The sequence below is a fragment of the Pinus tabuliformis genome, chromosome 5_1, assembly GCF_031772625.1.
Source record: "Pinus tabuliformis cultivar Carrire ecotype Pingquan chromosome 5_1, CPIR1, whole genome shotgun sequence".
NCBI classification, from domain to species: domain Eukaryota; kingdom Viridiplantae; phylum Streptophyta; class Pinopsida; order Pinales; family Pinaceae; genus Pinus; species Pinus tabuliformis.
In genome coordinates this window covers 996,125,779-996,145,361 of record NC_142305.1, presented here as the reverse complement: position 1 = coordinate 996,145,361, position 19,583 = coordinate 996,125,779, and the positions used below count along the sequence as shown (strand labels likewise).

The following is a 19,583-nucleotide window of genomic DNA, read 5'->3' as shown; positions in this document are numbered from 1 at the left end:
AGAGGTTGTTCAATGTAAACCTCTTCCATTAACACTCCATTTAGGAATGCTGACTTCACGTCCATTTGGTAAACTTTCCACTTGTTTTGTGCTGCTATGGACAACACTGCTCTCACAATTTCCATTCTAGCAACTAGTGCAAAATTTTCCTCATAGTCTCTCCCATACTGCTGCTTATATCCTTTGACAACAAATCTTGCCTTGTGTCTTTCTATTTTGCCTTTAGCATTACTCTTTGTCTTGTAGACCCATTTAACTCCAATGACTTCCTTTCCTTTTGGTAATTCAACTAAATCCCATATCTTGTTTCTTTCTATGGCGTTGATCTCCTCATCCATAGCTTCTATCCATTTCCTATCCTTAATTGCCTCTTCGAAATGAATAGGGTCATCAACATAAAAATATAAAGCAAACAAAGAGTTCATACCTTCATTTGTTGCCTCTTGTTCATAAATGTCATTTAAATTTTTGAACTTCTTACCTCTTTCATTTGGTGTACAACTGTTTGAAGAAGCACTTGAATTTCCTCCTTGTGGTGTGCTTGGAGAAGCACTTTCATTTCTCCTCAAGGGTGTCTCTTGCTGCCCTTGTGTTGGTGCTATTGTTTGGGGATGTATTTTAGCCATCTCCTCATCATCTTCATCATGTGACAAAAAGTTTTTAACATTCATTGTTTTCTCTATGCTTCCATCCCAAGCTTCCTCCTCAATGAACTGAACATCTCTACTCATAATAAGCTTCTTGGTGGATGGGTTATACAACCTATAAGCTTTGGATTCCTCATTGTATCCAATGAAAATACATTTCTCCCCTTTGATGTCCAACTTCTTCCTTAGTTGATCTAGAATGTGTGCATAAGCCACACATCCAAAAACTTTCATGTGGGTGACTCCTTGCTTTGTCCCACTCCATGCTTCTTCCAGCACTTCGTTTATGACTGCTTTTGTAGGGCATCTATTCAAAATGTACGCTGCACAGTGTACAGCTTCAGCCCAATAATCATTTGGCAAATGCTTTGCCTTTAACATACTCCTCGCCATATCCATGATTGTCCCATTCTTCCTTTCGGCAACTCCATTTTGTTGCGGAGTGTACCTAGTGGTAAACTACTTATGAATTCCATTTTCTCTACAAAAACGTAGAAATTCCTTGGAGATATACTCACCTCCTCTATCAGTTCTTAGAACTTTGATATGCAACCCACTTTGGTTTTTTACAAGTGCTTTGAAATTGCAAAATCTTTCAAACACTTCACTTTTGTTCTTCATGAAATAAACCCAAGTTTTTATAGTAAAATCATCAATAAATGTTAGTATATAGTGGCTGCTTGCAAGTGATGGAGTTTGCATCGGTCCACATAAATCTGAGTGAGCAATCTCTAAGGGTGCTTTTGCCCTTATGCTTTTCCCAAATGGAAAACTTTCTCTATGTTGTTTCCCCAAGATACAACCTTCACAAAGACTGTCTGATTTCTCTATCAATGGTAATCCTCTTACCATTCCTTTTCTATTCAACAAGTTAAGACCTCCAAAGTTGAGATGTCCAAATCTCAAGTGCCACAACCAATTTTCATTTTTTGGTTCGCTTTGGAAAGCCTCTTGTGTCACTGCTGCTATTTCTTCTCCATTTTTTAAATCTGCTTTCATTCTGAGAGGGAACATCATGTTCCTTGTCATCTTCACTTCAACAATACATTGTTTGCTGGGTGTTTTATCCATGATGGTGCATACATCATTCACAAAGAAAACATTGTACCCCTTTTGAATAAGTTGTCCAATACTTATAAGGTTACATTTCATTCCAGGAACATAATAAACATCTGCTATGGTTTTCTTTTCACCTTTCTTTGTTAAGACATTTACTTCTCATTTTCCCATAACAGAAACTTTATTATCAGTGTCTAGTGTCACTTGTGACTTCACACTCTGATCTAACATAGAAAACGGGGCTATGTTTCCTGTCATATGGTTACTGCAACCGGAGTCTAGAAACCATACATCTTCACTGTTTTCTTTAGTCATGCTATAGGCTAAAAACAAAGTATCTTGGCTGATATTTTCTCTAGTGAAATTTGCACTAGTTCTATTACTCATATCATGTTGTTTCTTCCTACATTCATTTGCATAATGCCCATATTTTGTACAATAGTGACATTGGACATTGGATTTATCGTACCTTTGTCTTTGAGCATGATGTTGTCCACTTTGTTGGCTGCTACCTTGGCCTTGGTTCTGATTTGGATTGCTGCCTCTTCCTTGAGCATTTGTTGGACTGTTTCTTCCACCTCTGTTTTGGCTTCTACCTCTTCCTCTCTTGTTTCCTCTACCTTGACCTCTTCCTCTTCCAAAGAACATCTAGGTCTTAAAGGCATGCTCTCGAAATAAGTTTTAATTTCTACTCAATCTCTGCTCATGTGTTATCAGTGATGCATGTAGTTCATCAACTGAGAAGTTTGTAAGATCCTTTGTCTCTTTTATGGTGGTGACAATCACATTGAACCTTGAGGGTAGGATCCTCAATAGTTTCTCCACAATCCTCATTTCTTTAAGAATCTCTCCATGAGACCTTATCTGTGTGACCAGATGATCCGGATTTAAACAAGCATGCAACAAATTACAGAGATAACCATAAACACAGATATGCAGCGAAAATAATACTTCACTTCATTAATGTAAAATACTGAAATATGCTTACAAATAGTAATAGAAATAAATCAGCTAGGGCGATGGTAGCTTATCTCTGAGAAGAGATGTGGTGGCTACATGCCTCTGAACTATGTTACAATGAGGCTTGAAGGCCTATTTATTGTTGAGAAACAATGGAAAACATTTCACATCCCGAAACCTAACCCTAGAAGATGAAGTGCCAAATTGTGGGCCCCGTTTGGGTAAATTTGTACATCAATTTCCTGGGGTCGTAACTTTGGCATACGATCTCTGTTTGACGCGTACAATAGCTCGTTAGAAAGATCTATTCGAGCACTTCCACTTTGGGAGGCAACATGGGTTCATGGACCCATGCTGCACCAGATTTTCCAAAAAGAATCGTTTAGGGCCTCAAAACGGCTTCGAAAGTTCAGGACCTGAAAAACTGCTAAAAATAGTAAGTTGTGCTACAATTAAGGAAACTGAAAAAACTGAAAGAACAGTTGTGGGGGTCCAAATGGGCTAGGTGGGTGGCCACCAACATCCACTTGGATCATTCCTCCCCCCTTAGGAAGTAATGGTCCCCATTGCATTGAGTTCATCCCTGAGATGAAGACGCTTCTGCTGATCTGGGTCTTTGGTGAGCTGTTCTGCAATCTCTGATGTATCCAAAAATGGTGGGAACCATGGTCAACAATGGTCCGCATTGAACACTTGGTGCAAGCAAAGGAATGGGGGAATGTTGTGCTTCAAAGCGTTGTTTCCCATAGCCTTAGTATTGGTGTAAAGACCACGTCAAAGTGGTCAGAGCTTCTGATGGGCTCTTGTAAGGCATTCTTTCTGTAGATGTAACCAAACTTTGTCGCCCACCTGAACTTATGTGGTATCCCTGTGGGTGAGGAGAAGTTGTTCCTGTGTTCTGTCATGACCGTATCCCTTTGCTGCTGCTACTGTGTGGAGGAACCCTTTGTGGAGGTCATGGATGTAGCAACGATCTTCCCCTTACTTTGGTAGCAAACTAGACAAAAAATAAATTTTCTAGTCTGTGATATGAGCTTGATGCCTTTCTTAGCAGTGATCAAAGAGGTGGCGGTAGGTGGGGCTACCTCTGGTATCCTGTATAATGAATCACCTAAAGAAATGATGACAGCGTGGGGCCTTGAATCATATATATCATGTCGCCTCCACAAGTATGGCTGGCCTAATAATACATCACAAACATCTAGAGGTGTAACATCACACAATACCTCGTCTATGAAGGGCTTGATGCTGTAGGGAAGGCGGCACTGTTGACGAACTTTGACATCTCGTCCTTCATGAAGCCACCCGATACTGTACGACTGTAGGTGTGGTGTAGTCAGTAGGCCCAACCGCTTCACGACCTCTGCTGAAATGAGGTTCTTTTGGCTCCCATTGTCAACAATGAATTGCAGCGGCGAACCCTTCACCCACATCTGTGAGTGGAAAATATGCTCCCCTTCCTCTGGATTTTCGGGCTCATTTTTCTGGATCTTGGCGATGACAACAGTGGCGCTGGGATCCGCATCAATGATCTCCTTACCTTTGCCATTCCCCTTGCCGGGTTCCGGCTCAAGGTCGGAACATGTATCTGATTTGGAAGCCTTCAACTCGGCCACCAACGACTGCTTGGTCTGACACTCACTTGTGTTATGAGTGGGACTCTTGTGGAACTCACACCACCTTTTTGTGTCCTTCTTCAGCTTCATGGTGTTGTTCTTTTCTTGCGGCTTCGATGGGTTGTCTTGGGTCACCCCACCTTGGCTTTGTCCTTTGGGCTTCGGATTGGCAGATCCAAAGTCTTGCTTCTTCTGTTTGAACATTTGCTCAATTTTGACAGCATATCGGTATGCCGTGCCGAGTGAGGAGATGTTCAAGAACTCCATCTCTCCCTGGATGTATCTGTGCAGGCAGCCACGGTATTTGAGTACGAGATGCAGCTCAGAATCTTTGATACCCAACTGTGTGCGAAGGGTATGAAAAATGTTTGTGAACTCTGGCACATCTTGGTCTCGTCCTTGCCGCAGTGTGGTTCATTTGATGTATTTGTCCTCATAGCTTTTGACAGGGTAGTATTGTTCCTTGATGGCATCTCGGAAGTCATTCCAAGTGGGTGCAGCTGAAAATAGTGAGCCTGTACTTTCATCCTTCTGCTCGCAGTAGGTTTCCCACCAGTCCTTGACGTGGGGGGCTGCTTTGAGAAGGTGAAAACAATCTTTTCCCGACTCGAAAATTCATGAACAGGAAAATAACCCTCTAGCAGATTTAACTATTTATCTACAGTATCTGCGTCTATCTGACCCTCAAATATGGGGATTTCAAAATTAACTTGTACCTTAAAGGGCGTGGTGTTTCCAGAGTAGCTGCTAGAAGCCGATGCGTCACTTTTGGGTAGCCGCTGAAGGATCTGGGCAAAGTTGTCCATCATCGCGTTCCTTTGTCGCTCGAGGGATTCTTCAAGCAAGATTTTGATAGGATCTCCTGCCTCCTCGTCTTTCTTCTCATCTACCATGGGAGGCCGTCAGGATTTGCGAGGCTGGTCTTGCAAAGGTTCGACCAGTTCAAGCCCTAACTCCTTATTTTCCGATCTCGTTGGGGACATGCAAAGAAAAACAGAGAAAAAACAGACCGCTCTGATACCACTGATCCGGATTTAAACAAGAATGCAATAAGTTACAGAGATAACCATAAACATAGATATGCAACGGAAATAATACTTCACTTCATTAATGTAAAATACTGAAATATGCTTACAAACAGTAATGGAAATAAACCAGCGAGGGCGATGGTAGCTTATGTCTGAGAAGAGATGTGGTGGTTAAATGCCTCTGAACTGTGTTACAATGAGGCTCGAAGGCCTATTTATTGTTGAGAAACAATGGAAAACCTTTCACATCCAGAAATCTAACCCTAGAAGATGAAACGCCAAATTGTGGGCCCCGTTTGGGTAAATTGGTATATCAATTTCCTGGGGTCGTAACTTTGGCATACGATCTCCGTTTGACGCGTACAATAGCTCGTTAGAAAGATCTATCCGAGCACTACCACATTGGGAGGCAACATGTCAACATGGGTCTGGAGACCCATGTTGCCCCACATTTCCCAAAAAACGTTGTTTAGGGCCTCAAAACGGCTCCGGAAGTTCAAGACTCTAAAACTGCTAAAAATAGGATGTTGTGCTACAACTAAGGAAACTAAAAAGACTGAAAGAGACAGTTGTGGGGGTCCAAATGGCCTAGGTGGGTGGCCACCAACATCCATCTGGATCACGAGACCAACCACATGTGTGAAGAATGAGTGAATATTATCTAACTCCTTCATGCAGAGAGTCTCAAAATCTCTCCTCAGCAACTGTAGTTTTGTTGTCTTCATTTTTTCCATGCCTTGATAAGCTATCTTGAGAGTTTTCCATGCTTCTTTAGATCTATTGGCTGCTGCTATCCTTGGAAACACACTCTCATGCACTACTTGATACAAAAAGTAGAGGGCTTTAGAATCCTTCTTCTTATTTCACTTCAAGAGATCTTTAAACTCATCTTCATCTACTGGTTCTTCAAAACCATCTTCAACAAATTCCCATAAGTCTTGGGAAGCAAACAAAACTCTCATATTTATTGCCCAATAGTCATAGTTTTTTCCATTAAATTGTGGGAGCTGAGTATTAAAGATACCCATGCTAGTGCTGGCTCCAGCCATTCTTGCACTCTTAACTATGCTTCAAAATACTTGAGTGTGTATTTAAAATAACTCACTGACCTCAACAGTAACACAAAAAACTAACTTGAGAAACACCTTGGATTCTTTTTTGATTGAGTCTTCACTCTGCTGGAGAAGTCGCTGCAACAAGAAATCCTTCCTTCAACTTCTTTGACACCTGCAAAGAGCCTGGACAAGTTCCGATACCATGTTGGGAATTTCTGCTAATTCCAAAACAAAACAAAAACTGAACAGAGAATAATGCTCTGTTTTTGACACAGAAAAACTAAAAATTTGTTTCGAGAGGACAGAGTTTTACACACACAAAAAAAGGGAAACTTGTATTCATTAACAAGACTGCTATTACAAAATTCTTCCTCTCACATAGACATTACAACAAAACTGAAGTTCGAAGTCTCGTGGCATCCATGCTTCTAAATAAAACTGAAAACCTTCGACCAACAAGTGAAACCCAAATCTTCAGAGCCCAGGGAAGCCGCAAAAAAAAATCAAAGAAGAGAGCTTCTCTGATTTTTTTTTGCCACTTCTGTGGTTCTGAAGATTTGGGTTTCAGTTGTTGGTCGAAGGTTTTCAGTTTTATTTAGAAGCATGGATGCCAAGAGACTTCTAACTACAGTCTTGTTGTAATCCCTGTGTGAAAGGAAGAATTTTGTAACAACACTTTTGTTAATGAATACAAGTTTCCATTTTTTTTTTTTTTGTGTAAAACTCTGTCCTCTGGAAACAAATTTTCAAATTTTTAGTTTGTCTGTATCAAAAACAGAGCATTATTCTCTGTTCAGTTTTATTTTGTTTTGGAATTAACAGAAATTCCCAACAAAGAGCCTGTCCCACGAAATTCTCTACAAATGCACACAGTGTCCTCCTCAAGATGATACTTCGTTCTATAGACAATCAAGAAGAAATCAATACACAGTAATACAAGAACATACTCGATCGGGCTCTAATTGAATGTGATGTTGGATAGCGAGTTTGATGGGGTATTTGGCTTGCCAAAATGGACAATTGTACAGTTCTTGGATACAATGGATTGTGGTCCAACAAATAGCAATATTTTGGTCCCGACAAATGATATCAGCCTCAGATGTTCAACCTTTAACCGTGTATAATAATTTTATCCTCCAGGGATGGTAGCTTCATCTTACTTCAGGAAATCTGCTCCTTTTTTCTAACAATGGAACTCATCAATTCAGCCCTAGAGTACACACAGAAATTTGCGATGGTGGTGCTCACGTACTATAATAGATAATTGTTCTCGACCTCCTTCCAAATGTGCTCTTGGTATGCTGCACGATAGCTCATGACCCCTCTTAATTATGCTCTTGATCTGCTATAGGAATGGAGTTTTTGACATGTTAAAATAATGAAATATATGCCTAGAAATTCTAGGATCACAACCTACCAACCAATAGTAATTATACTCAGAATTTAAGAGTGCTCCACGGTCCACCTTGTCAATGTTATAAATGCAAGGAACTCGGTCTACCAATTCAACTAATAAACACACCCAAAAGTATCCATGATCTCATCCTGCTAATTATTGATAAATACACCTAAAATTCCATAGGATCTCGATCTTCCAATCTAATGATCATCATACTTAGAGATATCGATATTCTCAGCTTCCTCTTATCAACAACGTATTAAACACTCCATACCTCCAGTAGAGAAAATGTAGCCATAGATATGATTTTAATCAAACCCTCTGACAGAAAATGAATGCGGCGAGGATAACCCATGGCAATGGAGAATGATCTGCCAGTGTTGATGACGAGGAAACCCTTTAACTCTAGCCAAATCACCTCCACGAAATCACATAACCATCTATGGTGATATCTAGTGTCATTGAAGTTGGGTTGTTGGATAGGGTGAAACTGGATCCCACCAAAGCTAGCATGAGGATCTCACCTGAAAACATAGCTTATGGAAAAATAGCCTAAGCCTCCAATCCAAATGCAAAAAGAAAATATCAAAATTGAATGTATTCCTTTTCTCCTTCTTTCTTCCTTTATAGCTTTCCATTGGGCCCTTTCCTAGTTTATAGAGTTTATCCTCAAATACCATCAGCCATAATACCATGAATACCATCAGCAAATACCACTGGAAAATACCATAATATCACATCTTCCTTGATTATTTACAAAAATCCCCTCTTTTTCCCCTTTTATTGTAAATTGAGTGTCCCCTTCTTTCAAAACTCTCCCTGTTGCTAGCCTAAGGGAACAAAGGGCCAACAAGAGTGTCATCATCTAGAAACTAATTTGTTGGAGATATTATAGTCCTCCTCCCCCAAAATTGCTCACCCTTAAGCAATTTATGTGTTGGTAGCTCCAATATTTGTTCTCCTTCCTAGATGGCATCTTCTGATGAAGGAAAATTGTTCCATCTCAAAGGATATTCCCTAATGCTCTTGCTTCTCATATTGCTCTCTCCTACCTCCAACACCTACTCTTGAATCAACTCAAGGTGCCCCTCTTCATCTAGTAGAAGCATATATATTATAAGGTTATGGAATAATATGCTTCCCAACAACCTTCTTCACCCAAGAGATATGAAATAAGTTATGTATCCTCCTCTCCCCTAGAAGCTCCAATTCATATGCCACTTCTCCTATTCTTCAGATAACTTGATAACGTCCATAAAATCTTGTCTTCAATTTTTTCGCCCTTCTGCTTCAAAGTGGATTGTCTGTAAGGCTACAATTGGAGATATACCATATTTCCCACTTCGAAACTCCATTACAGTCTCTACTGGTCTACATATATATATATTTTTTATTCTGGGTTGTCTGCAAGTTATCCTTGAGTTCCCTAAGAATAGCCTGGCACTCTTGGATCCATTTCTTAGCTAGTGGAGCCTGGCCATCTCCAAATGTTGTATAGGCAAAAGACAATTCCTTGTATATGTATAGAGCTTAGAAGGGTGACATCTATGTGGACATGTGGTGGGTAGTTTTATAGCATTATTCTGGTAGATGCAACCACTTCACCCATGCCTTATGTTTCCCTGTGACATAGTTCCACAATTTCCCTTCCAACCACTTATTCACTACCTTCATATGTCCATCTACATATTCCATACCAGTGTTCATATTTTGGCTGAAACCATCAGTTTGTTCTGCAATGATGAAAAATAAAACATTATTCTAGCCATATATGACTTTATTTTTGTTTGCAACATAGTTTTTAGAGTCCATAACGTCAATTGGGTTTTTGATTTGCTAACTTGGACACTTTAATCTTAGAGCTTCTTTGAATGTATGACTAGATATCAAACTTGCCCGGTCCTTTTTTTTCCTATATCAAAAATCAAAATGACTGGTGATCTTAATAGCTAACAATAATCCCTGCACATGGCAACCTAAACACTTTGTTCTACAATCAAAGTTGAAGGACCTGTTAGAGGGAAAAAGGATAGAGCTTCACTTCGAGGAGGTTGACAGATGTTGTCATTTGATAATTGTTTTGATATATTCTCCACAAGAAAATTTATCATAGGGATCATAATCAAAATTGATGTAAATTTTGGTCTAAAGACACATGCTGCTGGAAAACTACTAACAGTTAGAGGTTGTGCCATATGCATGTCTAGTTTCTGTGTACCCTGATTATCATTTTCTTGTCCATTAGTTCCTTTTATACCCTCAAACATGAAGTATTTGTCTGTATACCTCATCATTTCTCTTGTCCCCCTCTGTCACTGTTGGTTGTTGTACACTTGTAGATTATATCGATAAGAATGCAACATCCACACTTTGTCCCTTTGAACTGCCCTTTGGTTGGGGTAACTGAGTAGTTTTTGCATTTGAACTCTTTGGGTTTGCCAAATTTGGAAGCACATTTAATGTTGTAGGCCTCATTTGAAAAACAGTAGGAGCTAAAACGGGATGGGCCACCGTTTGAGAGTGGACAAAAATCTCAGCTGAATTTGTTTGAACGGGGCTAAAACTCGTCCCTGCAACTGTTTGGGTGTCTTTGCAAGAACCAACAGGCACATGTACACTCTGAGATCTAACATTGTAAAGTGCAGCATTTAAAGCTACATTAGTCTGCTCAATAACGGATAGTTGATCATGAGAAGATTTCATTATATTTTTCAAGTGGTGGATTGATTTCTTGATGCTTGTACTTTTCCTTTGGAAAGGACGGAAGCCATTGACATTCCGGGTTTTCATCATGGAAGCATCAACAAGGTTGTGTTTATGATTGACCCAATCAGTATTTGCATCTTTGTCTAGATCACCCTTCTCGTTGTTCTTACAAGCATGATGATCTGCACTTAAATTAATAGCTTTCTTGGTCTGAGAAATCACCTCTACTTCTTTAGTTGTTGATCCTGACATCTCCGGTTCTTCAGGAATCACAAGATTTTGTACTCGAATGGCCTTCGGACTATCTTCTACAAGAATAACAAGCTCTAGCGCTTGCTTGGGCTATGGAATATCTTTTACAAGCACATGTACTTGGCCATCTACTGAAGAATATTGCATTGAGTTGTATCTCAAATTGTCTCTCCCTTTAACTAACTTCTCCTTCAATGAACCATTTTCGTGCAATTGAATTGGATCACTTGATTGTACTGATTTATCTTTGAAAACTTTGTTGATATCTTGAGGTTCTGAATTATTGTTTTGCATTTGAAATTGATTACTCCACTGTTGTGATTTTTCTCTCACAACAATATGGATATCTTCATATTTTGAATTTTTATTCTACAGAATAGAAGCCCTGTGACATTCACTTTCTTCGATATTGCAAAGTTTTGGTGCATCTCATTCATATTGATTTTTAGCCATGAAGCTTGTTGAATCATTTAGTACATCCTCATCTTGATCTATAATCAGTTCTCTTTCTGGAGCAACTTGTCCTACAAAATTCTCTACAAATGCACACAATCTCCTCATGAAGATGATACTTGAAGATGATACTTGGTTCTATAGCAGAAGATTTGGCTGAACTCAATACATAGTAATACAAGAAGATATTGGATCCAGCTCCAATTGCATGTGATGCTAGATAGGCAGCTTCAGATAAATGACAAGACCTTTGGCTTCTCAATATGGGGTATTCAGTTTGTCAAGGAGGACAATTATACAGTGCTTGGATATAATGTATTGTGGTCCAAAAAATAGCAATATTTCAATCCCACCAATGATATCAACCTTAAGTTTTCGAACTTCAACTATGTACAAGAATTTCGTCCTCTAGGGATGGTAGCTTCAACCTGCTTCAGGAAATTTGCTTCGTTGCTCGAGCAAATGACACTCATCAATTCAGCCTTACAGTACACCGAGAAATTTGGAGAAATTTGTGATGATGGTTCTCTCGGAATATAGTAGATAATTCCTTCCAAATTTTCTCTTGGTCTGCTAAAAGATAGCTCACGACCCCTCTTAATTATACTCTTGGCCTACTTCAAGAATGAAGTTTTTGACCTGTTAAACAATGAAATATATGCCCAAAAATTCTAGGCTCATGACCTACCAACAAATAGTAATTATACTCATAATTTAAGAGTGCTCCACACTGTCAAGCTCATAAATGCAAGGCACTCGATCTGCTAATTCAACTAATAAACACGCCCAATAGTATCAATGATCTCAACCTGCAAATTATTGATAAATACACCCTGAATTCCACAGGATCTCGATCTTCCAACATAATGATGATCACACTAAGAGATATCGCTATTGTCAGCCTCTTCTTATTAACGATGTATTAAACCCTTGAGCCCTCCAACAGATAAGATGTAGCCACAGATATGGTTTTAATCGAAAGCCTCGTGACAGAAAATGAACATGCTGAAGATAACCCACAACCCACGACCTTGGAGAATGATTTTCTACAGTCTTGATGACCAGGAAACCGTTTTACTCCCGCTAAATCACATCCACGAATTCACATATAGGAAATCAAACTAGCTATGCTTATACCTCATATCACCGAAATTAGGTTGCTGACTAGGGTGAAACTGGATCCCACCGAAGCTAGCGGCAGGATCTCACCTGAAACCATCACTTATGGAAAATTCACTTAAGACTCCAATCCAAATGCACAGAAAATATCAAGATTGAGTGCCTTTCTTTTCTCCTTCTTTCTTCCTTTATAGCTTTCCATTGGGTTTTTAAAAGTTTCTATAGTTTACCGTCAAATATCGTCGCCCATAATATCATGAATACCATTAAAAAAAAATACCACTGGAAAATACAATAATACTAAATCCTCGTTAATTATTTAAACAAAAACCCTGGTTTTTATATTTTATTATAAATCGAAGGTACCCTTTGTCTAAAACTCTCCCTGTTACTAACCCAAAGGAACAAAGGGCCAGCAAGGGTGCCATCTTCCAACAATCAATTTGTTGGGGATATGACATTCTATTAGGACTTCAATTGGTTGGGGATATTACATTCTATTAATGTGCTAGGTGCCATATCCTCCCACACATATTTATAATCCTATTATTACATTCGGGGAAGTGGATATTTATAAGCGTGTTATTACATTCCAAGAAGTTCCACTCTATTTCTCTATTTAGCTCTTTCTTAGAGGCAACAAGTTTTACTCCAATGCAGATAGCACAATGTCCCCTACAGTCTTTTACAATGGATAAAGGTAATTATTGTTTTGGTATTTTAAATTCTATTTTCTTGGTAATGTTTTAAACAAATGAGGGCTTTCTCATTTTTTTCACAAAGGAGGCCACTACTATATGTGTTATGATACTAAAGGAAATTGATAAATGTATTCTTTTTATGATTAATGTGTATGTAAAAAAAACATATAGGATATGAGGAATAGTCCACAACAAAGAAAGGAATATTAAATAGATATATTTGTAAGAAAGGAATATCAAATAGATATATTTGTAAATTAGATGTCTCCTTTCATTATACATGTTTAGGAGTCTAGTGAAGTTTGATCATAGGTAGTTTTATTAAGGAAACCATTCCTCAACAAAGAAAGAAATATCAAATAGATATATTTGTAAGTTAGATGTTTCCTTCAAGTACACATGCTTAGTAGGCTAGTGAAGTTTGAACATAGGTTGTCTTACTAACTAAACCATTTCTCAACAAGTTGTGCTCCGGACTGAACAAAATCGAAATTATATTTATTAAATCAATTATGTGTATTATATTTTAGTGTACAAATAGTTCTTTTATAATATTATTTTCAATAAGATTTCTAGAATTTTAATTTAATTATCAATAATTATAAAGTTGATAGTAGAGATTTAACTTCCACTAAATATCAAAAATTATTATTTATTTCAAAGATAGTCAAGTCCCAAGGGTTAGTTCAAGGTAGTCAATATTAAAAATTGAGATTTATCTCAAAATTGTTATGTCTTATCCATTCTTTAATTAAATTGATCAATTATAAAAAATTATCATATGAACAAGTTGAAAATAATTAATATTATTTTGTATTAATGGAGAAATGGTTACACAAGTTGTAAAGTATCTCCTTAGTTTAGGATTTGTTCCTAGAGTTTAGAGTTTGGTTGCAACTTCGTGAGTTCTAGTAATGTACTTAATGATGTAATTGTTCATTTGATGAGATGTAGAGTGTACGGAGAGAGTTCTCTTTGTTTGAGTGCAGTCTCCTTGTGCGGTACTCACCTATGAGCTGTAACTCCTTTTTCAATTCAAGTCTCATTTTTATCTTGGTATTAGAGCACAGAGTAGGGATAGCCTTAATTTTTTTTTAGGATGCGTCATTGATTACAGAACTGTAGTGGCGGTGAAGTGTACAGAAGCATTCGTAGAATCAGGTGGACTGTAGTAACACCTGAAGATAGGTCTCAGATGACTGATCATCTCTGAGCGGAAAATAGGGTTGGCGTGGTTTCGTGGTGAACAGTCACGCCATTTTTGAGCGGAAGAAAGGGTTGGCGTTGTTTATTAAGGAACAGTCGCGTCATTTGGCGCGGTTTTGAGAGAAATAGTAGCGCCATCGCGCCAGGAATTGCTATTAGCGCGTAAAAGAAAGCCTTAATCACGCCAATTTCGAAAGCACGCGTCGATTTTGTTTTTGGCATGGATCTTTCGCCTTCGAGTAGCGCCAGCCTCTTTCTCTTTGGAAAATCTGCAATTTTTTGCAGATCGGCCTTGCCTGGTGGTGTCACTTTGAAATTTCTCATCTGTTATGTGGCAGCAGATTGGATTTTCCTGGTGGTGGTGCATTGAAAGTTCCTGATCTGTTCGGTGGCAGCAGATCGGATTTGTCCGGTGGTGGCGCATTGAAAGTTCTCGATCTGTTCGGTGGCAACAAATCAGATTTGCCTGGTGGTGGCGCATTAGAGTTCCTGATCTGTCTGGTGGCAGCAGATTGGATTTGCCCGGTGGTGGCGCATTGGAGTTCTTGATATGTTTGGTGGTAGAAGATCGGATTTGCCCAGTGGTGGCGCATTGGAGTTCCTGATCTGTTCGGTGGTAGTAGATCGGATTTGCCCAGTGGTGGCGCATTGGAGTTCCTGATCTGTTTGGTGGCAGCAGATCAAACTTTCCCGGTGGTCGCTCATTGAAGACTTATTCATGAGAGGATCAAAAATTTTATCAGTCCAATATGAATAACAGTGATGAGTACTCTCTTAAGCCAGAAAAGACGTGGTCTATTATGAGGCCAGTAGATTATTTGCTCAGGGAGCAGCGGCTGCTGTTTATTTTGATAGGAATCGCCACCACATCGACTTTCTTTATCCTTCAGCTTGGTTTTTTGGCTTCTAATGTTAATGAAAATGGAAGGTTTGTGCCCGATAAATCTCATCAGGTTGTTTATGAGACTCTTGTTTCTCGGTTTGCTCAGTATCATTCCAGTTCGATGGTGAATTCGGGGGCTAAAGTGCCCCTAGGTTTGAAGAGAAAGTCCCTGTGAGTTGTCGTGACGGGTGGAGCTGGCTTTCTTGGCAGTCATTTACTTGAGAGGCTCATGGCAAGAGGCGACAATGTTATTGTTGTCGACAATTTCTTCACAGGAAGGAAGGAGAATGTTTTGCATCATTTTGGCAATCCGAGGTTTGAACGGATAAGGCATGATGTTGTGGAACCCTTATTGTTGGAGGTTGATCAGATCTACCATTTGGCTTGCCCCGCTTCCCCTGTGCATTACAAACACAATCCTGTGAAGACTATCAAAACTAATGATGTGGGAATCTTGAACATATCCAGACTTGCCAAGCGTGTTGGGGCACGTTTTCTGCTTACAAGTACTAGTGAGGTTTATGGAGATCCTCTTGAACATCCTCAAACTGAAGCTTACTGGGGCAATGTTAATCCCATCGGAGTCCGTAGTTGCTATGATGAGGGTAAGAGAACAGCCGAAACTCTGACTATGGATTATCATAGGGGAGAAAATGTTGAGGTTCAGATTGCTCGAATTTTCAATACATACGGTCCGCAAATGTGCCTTGATGATGGTCGGGTTGTAATTAATTTTTTTGCTCAGGCTTTGCGCAAGGAGCCTTTGACAGTCTATGCAAATGGGAAACAAACACGGAGTTTCCAGTTTGTTTCTGATCTGGTTGAAGGCCTTATGCGACTTATGGAGGGTGAACATGTTGGTCCTTTCAATCTTGGGAATCCTGGGGAATTTACAATGTTAGAACTAGAACAAGTTGAAGAAGGAAAGGATGACTCTAATAGTGATTGGGACATTCCATTGCTAATGGAAGAAAATAGTGAGGAAGATGAAGAGCAGGAGCAGAAACAAGAAGAAGAAGTAACAGGAAATGTAATCAATAATGCAATCCTACAAAAGGCTGAAATAGATAGATTTGAGGTAAGTCCCCTACCAAGGAGATCAAGTAGGAATACTCGATTACCTTCTAAATTGAAAGACTATGCATTAATGTCAAAGTTTTTAAACATTGTAGAACCTGCAAATTATGAGGAAGCAAGTAAATCTGATGCATGGAGGGCTACAATGTATGAGGAAATAGAATCAATAAACAGAAATCATACTAGGGCTTTGGTTGAATTGCCTGAAGGTAAAACCCCCATAGAATGCAAATGGTTGTATAAACCAAAAATAAATGCAGATGGGAGTATATAAAACTTAAAGCTAGACTAGTAGCAAAGGGTTATTCACAGAAAGAGGGAATAGATTTCAATGACACCTTTGCTCTTGTAGCAAAATTAAACACCATTAGAATGCTAATTTCCTTAGCAACAAAACACAAATGGCAGCTACACCTGCTAGATGTTAAGTCTGCATTTCTGAATGGTGACTTGAAGGAAGAAATTTATTTAGTACAACCTGAAGGTTTTGTGAAAAAGGGGCAGGAACATCTTGTGTGTAAATTGAAAAAGGTACTTTATGGTTTAAAACAGGCACCCAGGTTGTGGTATGAGAAAATTGACTCATTTTTTTTACAGCATGGCTTTCATAGGAGCTTGAATGATCCAAATATGTATACCAAGTTTAATAAACAGAGGAAAATTATTTTGATTTCTTTGTATGTAGATGATATGATCATAACAGGGAATGCTAACAATGTGATCAAAGAAATCAGATGTCACAAGTGTATGAGATGGAAAGACCTCAGAAACCTTCATTATTGCTTGGGTTTGTGTTGGAAGAATCACCGCATCTCTATAGAATCCGTAATTTCCACCCTGGGGATCCTAGTTACTGGCTTGTAATGTTTACCAACACCTGCGGGTTTTGGTGTAACGGGAAACCTCCACATGGTATCAGAGCTTGGACCCAGGTTCGATTCCCCCGAGTTGCGTTTGAGGGGGGGTGTTGGAAGAATCACCGCACCTCTATAGAATCCGTAATTTCCACCCTGGGGATCCTAGTTACTGGCTTGTAATGTTTACCAACACCTGCGGGTTTTGGTGTAACGGCAAACCTCCACAGATTGGAGGTATGGAAAGACTCTAGACAAACCTTTCTTACTCAAGGGAAGTATGCCAGAAGCTTGCTGGAAAGGTTCAGAATGGAGCAGTGCAGATCAGCGGAAACACCATTACAACAGAACTTAAAGTTGAGCAGTGATGACGGTACTAAAGAGGTGGATGCTACCATGTACAGACAGCTAGTTGGAAATTTGATATATCTGACTACAACTAGACTAGATTTGGCATATTCTGTTAGTGTGTTGAGCCAGTTCATGTCAAAACCACTCGAAAGTCACTGGGTCGCAGCAAAAAGTGTGTTGAGGTATCTTAGTGGTATTAGTAATTATGGCATTTTGTACACTAACACTTCTGATGTTATTCTAGCAGGCTTTTCAGATTCTGATTGGGCAGGTAACTTGGATGATCGAAGATTTATCATAGGTTACGCTTTCAGCGTTGGATCCGGGGTCATAGCATGGAGCAACAAAAGGCAAAGCACTATAGCTCGTAACGTATCTCCTTAGTTTAGGATTTGTTCCTAGAGTTTAGGAGTTTGGTTGCAACTTCTTGAGTTCTAGTAATGTACTTAATGATGTAATTGCTCATTTGATGAGATGTAGAGTGTACGGAGAGAGTTCTCTCTGTTTGACTGCAGTCTCCAGGTGCGGTACTCACCTGTGAGCTGTAAATCCTTCTTTTTCAATTCAAGTCTCATTTTTATCTGAACATGGGTATATTAGTTATGGATTTTTTTGACATGTTGTGTTATCCATGGTATTGGCCTATGGTAGTGTGGTAAAGCCTTTATACAAGTTAAAAATATCTATCCCTTTGAGAAAGACTCCCAAAAGTGCCACATTACATCAGTCTACACCTTCAGATTTAGTGTTAGACAATTGAACAATAGTCAGCCATCAAATTAATAAACACTTAATAACTATTAATAATAATTTCAGATTAATAGTTAATGATAATTAACAAACTCATTTCAATCATTTATCTTCTAAAGAAGTGTTGCATCAGGGCTTTTTTTGTTCCTTTTCTGCCTATTGGTGACTACCTGGCAGGAGAGCTCAAGGAGGCTAACTTGAGTGGATTCCGTTTGGAGGAGGCCGGAGAGTGCTGCCCTAGACAACAATTAGAGAGGGTGCCCTCGATAACAATTGGGACTGATTGTTATAGAGTTTGCTGTGTCGCTGTTGAACTATTTTAACCGGAAGCTCCCCGATGATATAATGAAGAGAAATTGGACATGTCTGAAAAGCATCACGAAAGCACATGAGGTCTTTGCTGTTTCAATTCTTCACCTTCCCATACCTTAAACTCTGTAGGTATATTTGTATAATTGACTATCTTTATGCGGACTTTAAGAGAAATAAATGTGGAAAGCCATGGGAATGTGAGATTTCCATTCCTAGTAAAATGAAAAAGAAAAACCTACCGCTCTAGATGTTCTCAAAAGCAGGAGCACTTTGCTTGCATTTCATATACCACTGCAGCGCTCTCGCTCACATTGTAGTTTGGAAATCCACCAAATGTATCACATCCATCATCCTCTATGCATCATAGAGGAACCAATGCTTCTCTACGTATTCATTGCCTCTACCATGCATTCCAGATTACATGACGGAGAAACCAATGCTTCTTTACGTATTCATTGCCTCTACCATGCATTCCAGATTTCATCACAGAGGAACCAATGCTTCTCTACGTATTCATTTCCTCTATCATGGATTAGAGGGAGCCGCAGAGTAGCTACCGATCGATGTAGTAGGAAACAATCTCTTAATATAATAGTGGGTTCTTCCCTTTTATTCATGTATATAGATTGCGGAGTGTTCATTCCTCGTGGCCTACTTTAGATTATTGGACGTCCGAGCGCGACCAAGTGAGTATGTTACCCAAGAAAGACTAAGAAGGGTAGTTATGAACTGAACTTCATTCTCTCAAGATCCTTACGCTTAAAGTAAAGCCAAGTAGTTATGAACTGAACTGAACTTCATTCTCTCAAGATCCTTACGCTTAAAGTAAAGCGAAGCAGTTATGAACTGAACTGAACTTCATTCTCTCAAGATCCTTATGCTTACAATAAAGACAAGGTTGAAGAACTTAGGTATCGAACATGAAGTCTTTACCATTATCGAATTGTCGAAGACCATCTGCCTTTTCAAAAACGGTCACTTTACTCTCCCTTCGCTCGCACTTTTCCTGTAATGTCCTTATAACTTCAACTCAGTGACAGCCAGCCCTACTAACATTTGGACTTTGTTTTTTAATGGCTTTAGGTCACAAGAAGGAATTGGAGCATGTTGCATTTTGATAGATCCACTAAAGTGGAAAACTCTAATCTATCAACC

The 19,583-nt window shown here is 39.2% G+C and overlaps 1 pseudogene; it reads left to right on the top strand.

The window, feature by feature from the left end:
- The first annotated feature begins 14,950 nt into the window (after window positions 1-14,950).
- LOC149168060 (UDP-glucuronic acid decarboxylase 4 pseudogene) lies at window positions 14,951-18,439 on the top strand (annotated as a pseudogene).
- Window positions 18,440-19,583: the final 1,144 nt, after the last annotated feature.